The sequence below is a fragment of the Nannospalax galili genome, unplaced genomic scaffold, assembly GCF_000622305.1.
Source record: "Nannospalax galili isolate Female #2095 unplaced genomic scaffold, S.galili_v1.0 scaffold125, whole genome shotgun sequence".
Taxonomy (NCBI): domain Eukaryota; kingdom Metazoa; phylum Chordata; class Mammalia; order Rodentia; family Spalacidae; genus Nannospalax; species Nannospalax galili.
Window position 1 is genome coordinate 634,027 of NW_008354705.1, and position 4,716 is coordinate 638,742.

General features: G+C 39.7%; 1 long non-coding RNA gene across 1 annotated transcript in view; it reads right to left on the reverse strand.

Moving 5' to 3' along the window:
• Nucleotides 1–1,337: 1,337 nt before the first annotated feature.
• LOC115067496 overlaps nucleotides 1,338–4,716 on the reverse strand; it is a 58,361-nt gene continuing 54,982 nt past the window's right edge. Inside the window, exon 3 of the long non-coding RNA XR_003846906.1 lies at nucleotides 1,338–1,437. This is a non-coding gene — a long non-coding RNA (uncharacterized LOC115067496). The remainder of the gene's footprint in view (nucleotides 1,438–4,716) is intronic.

The following is a 4,716-nucleotide window of genomic DNA, read 5'->3' on the forward strand; positions in this document are numbered from 1 at the left end:
ATGGAATTATATACAGTGTTCAAAGTGAGCACTATCTTTAGGAAATCAGGTAGTACAAGTGAGAGGAGTGAAGACCACCAGGGTGAGTTAAGAGGACTAACTCATCTACAGGTGCTGGAGAGAGGGCCTCAGCAGTTAAGAGAACTTGCTGCATTTTCAGAGGACCAGAGTGCAGTTTCTAGCACCCATGTCTCGTGGCTCACAATTGCTTATACCTCCAGCTTCAGGGGATCTGGTGCCCTCTTTTGATCTCCACAGGTACCAGTAAACACACACACACACACACACACACACACACACACATACACAATAAAAGTAAATCTTAAAAAGAAAATCAGAATCCTGCCTAGAATAAGAATGGAAAGATCTGGGATTTGAATTCTGAATTTCAGAGAGCCAAGAAAAACCTAGAGAAAATGAATGACTGTTAAAAGACTGTAAACATGGATGTCGGATAATACTCAGCTTTATAGAAATGTGTAGCTGGACGGGGAAGTTTAAATTTGACTAAGAGTTCAATTTATATATATATGCCTACTTCACGTACCTTCAGAGTGTAGGTTTCGCTTAGGAGGAGGTTTAAATTTGTTTTCAAAAAGATGTGGTAAAAATTGGGTTTGAGTTTTTATAACAGGTTATTAAATTTTTTATTAATCTATGTACTAATATAATGACTAATAAATGTGACTTGAGGCAGCCAGTTCATATATTTTGCTTTGTGGACTTAAAAGACTTCATTTTAACTGAACTCTTATTAAGATATCACGATAATAAAAGCAATCTAATAAAAATGAGCAAAAGATTTGATAGGTGTTTTACAAATAGCCAGTAATAAGGACACGGAAATGTGCTCTAGAGCAATAGTCATTGGAGAAATGTAATTTAAAATTACAGTGGGGACTGGCGATATGGTTCACTGATTAAGAAAGTACTTGCTGCTCTTGCAGAGGTCCCGGGTTCAATCCCCAGCACTCACATCAGGTGTCTCCCAACTATTGTAACTCCAGCTCCATGAGATCCATGGCCTTTCCTGGCCTTCACAGGTATCTGTGCTCATGTTCACATACCCACACACAGATACATATATTATAATTAAAAATAAGAAAAACAAATCTTAAAAGCCCTACAGTGAATAATATTAATAACCAATAGAATGTAAAAAAAAAAACTGGTATCATCCAATGTTGGACAGAATAGGGAACAGCTAAGACACTTATTATTGATGGGTATAAAATGATTTAACACCTTTGGAAAATGCTCTGAAAAATTCATTAGTGAAACACACAACCTCTTTATAATCTAGTAATGCCACTAGATTAAAGTTTTGTATTTTCCCAAGAGAAATGAAATATAAGTCCACAAAATACTTGCACAGGGATGTTCTTTACAGCTTAACTCAATAAATAAAGCCTGGAAGTAGTCCATTTATGAGTCCACCTACAAGAGAATGGAAAAAGAAACAGTAATAACTATGATATATTCAAGCAACCAAAGTTACTCTGAAATAAAAGAATACTCATACATATAGCATCACAAATAAAACCCTAAACCCAAGAAGTATGCCCAGTGAAAAAACAAAGCAAATATTTTACGTTTCCATTTTGATGAAGTTCTAGAGCAAGAAAGGTTGCCGATGGTAGAAAAAACAATCCAGAGAGTGATTATCTATGGGGGAGGGTGAATTGAAATTGACTGGGAAGGAGCATGAAGGAACTTTTTGAAATGATAACAATGTTATATAACTTGACAAGGGTTTGGTTAAACAGACATACATTTGCCAGGTTCTTTAAACATTGCACTAAAGAGTGTCCTATTTCGCCAAATGTGTTTGGTCTCAAAAAGGAGTTTCGAGGAAATGCTTAGCTCCAGTTACTGATATGCATACCAAAGTACATAAGGGGAAGGTGTTCTGATATTGCAGGTTACTTTGCAATGCATTAAAAGCAGGATGGATGGATGGATGAAGAGAATGATGTAGAGAGGAGCAGTTACAAGAAAACAAATAAGAGAAATGTTAGATGTTAGGTCCGGTTGATAGTGTAGGGGTGCCCACTATAGAGTTCCTTCACTTTTTCTCTATCTTTGAAAATTTATACAGTAAAATATTGGAAAAATAAGTAGTGAATGGAAGAAACAGGTATCAAATAAGCTCATTAATTTGAACTAGTTATATTTTACTGAATACATTTCATTAAACAACCAATTTAAATATAAATATTTTGCCAACTCATAATAAATTAAAAATAATATATTGGGTCACCTTATTTAGGGCTGCCCCAGAGAGTGCTGATTTGAAATAATGATAGCTTAGAAATATTTTGTATTAAAATGGATAAGTGTACAAGTCATGTTATCACTGAAAACCAGGGTACTATAAATAAATAATTCTCATGCCTGCCAGCATGTGTGTCATGTTCAGATCCATCAGAAACTCACAATCAGCTCAAAACTTGTTTGATCTGCAAAGAATGAGAAAGGTGAGCCTTGGGGGCCACACAAGTATTAGAGTGGATGTGGCAGAGGTTAGTTTTCTATAGTGGATAATCTGGTGGGGAAAAATGAATGATAAACCCCACCATCACTATCCATTATCCATTAAGATTTGCTGGAAATGTTTTCAAAGGGAGGTGATGGGGTACAGATGACTCAGTCAGTAAAGAACTTGCTGGCTAAGCATAAGGACCTGCCTTTGGCTCTTCAGTAACCCACATAAAAACTGGGCATGGTAACATAAACGTATAACCCCAATAATACTGGTGGTTATAGACAGAAGGATCCTTAAGCTCATTGTACAGTGAGCCTAGCGAGATCGAAGAGCTCCAGGTTCAATGAGAGACCCTGCCTCAAAAATAAAGGTGGAGAGTGATCAAGGAAAGACACCCAACATTGGCTTCTAAAGGCCAACACACCCAAGTGCACATATGCATATACGCACCTGCATGCATACGTGTGCACACACCCACACTAACAAGTACATACACACACACACACACACACACACACGAGGTGCTGAAGAGGGCAGATGCTGAAGCCACACTGGTTCATCTTAGTCCTGCTGTTAACTTGCTGCATGTCTTTGAGTAAATTAGAAAAACTCTATACTCAGTTTTCCCACCCATTAAAAAGGGACATCATCACAGTACTGAATCCACAGAGTTATTATGAAAATAAAGTAATTTGGTATATGTAAATATGTGCATACAAGATGCCCATAGCACGATAACACGCCCCCCCATACTTAGCAAGTCCTTACTCAGTGTGACCATCATTAGTATTTTTGTAAAAAGCATTGTATGTATCACTAAGGCACAGGAGGAAGTAACTGACAAATGTCCTAACAATGTGGTTAAGAAACTACGGCCACACGTATGTCATCATTTCAGGGACTTTGAAGGGAATGCTACTCTAATTTCCAATTTACCGTGTGTGGTACTTTATGAAAAGGCCGCCTTTTCCATGAACACATCCCTCTTTCTTGTTGAACAGGGTCAACCTGGTGAGGTAGTTCTTGTGAGATTGGAGTGGGCCTCTCTTAGCTGGGAGGTCAGTTGTAACCAGGCTGTAGATTCTTTTTTCAGGTTTTATAGTGAATACTTATCTGTTTATGATTCTTTAGCATCCACATTCAGTTTCTATGTTTGAGGACTCCTGTCTGAGTCTTAGGGAGAAGCAGAGCCCACTCCATTACAAAGGCAAACAGTCAGGCATATGTTCCTCCTGCTTGACCTCAGCTCCAGTTTTTCAGCCCACCTTTTCTTATTCCAGACTTGGAATCTTCAAGCAGTTATCTAAAGAAGTAGGGGCAGGTAGAATTTCTTGCAGTGATAGTGGTGGCTACATAAACACCTTTAGCAGGGTTTCCAAGCTGCAGGTAGTGGCAGTGAAGGTTGGAAGTGATGTCTCAAAGTCTAGCTGTTCCTGACATGTGGTCTTGGCCGTACTTCTGGTCACCAGTACCTGGCTTCTGCTTACACTGAGCCTGTTTCTTTAGGCAGTGTGTTGATTCTGTGAATTACCAGACACTATCAATGAGTTTATTTTTCATAGTAACTAGACAGGGTTGTGCTCCATTGTTTGACATCTGAAAACTTCTTTGAGGTATTGATTTTCTGAGACCCTCTGATCCTCTTCTGTATCTACCACATTGGCTAACTCTTTATGGCACAGCAAACGCATTTTAGAAAAATCTAACCTTTGTTCCTTGCAGTCCTTTAAATTTCAGTTTTCAAAGTATAGGCTTCATGGGATGGACAGATGGCTCAGTAGTTAAGAGCACTTGTTGCTCTTGCAGAAGACCCTGGTTCAGGTCCCAACACCCACGTGGTGGATGAAAATTGTCTATAACTCTTGTTCTAAGGGACCTAATGCTCTCTTCTGATCTCTGCAGGCATTGCCTGACACGGGTGCACTTACGCACTCATACACATAAAAATAATAAAATATCGACTACTATCTTCAGGCCTCTTGGGGTAAGTCTACAGCGCAGCTCTCCGCCCGGGACTCCCTAAGCCTCATTCACCCTTCCACCCCACCCCCCACTCCCCTGCCTCCCGACCGCTGTTCTATACTCTAGTTTGGACCCTGTGCCATTCCTAGTCTTGGGGCCCCAGACACCTGGGGAACCAATACTGTTTCCTGATCCTTCTCACCCAGAGCAACTCAGGCCCTTTCTTGGGCTCCAGGAGCACCGCTTCTGGTCCTGGCCCTGCCCTCATC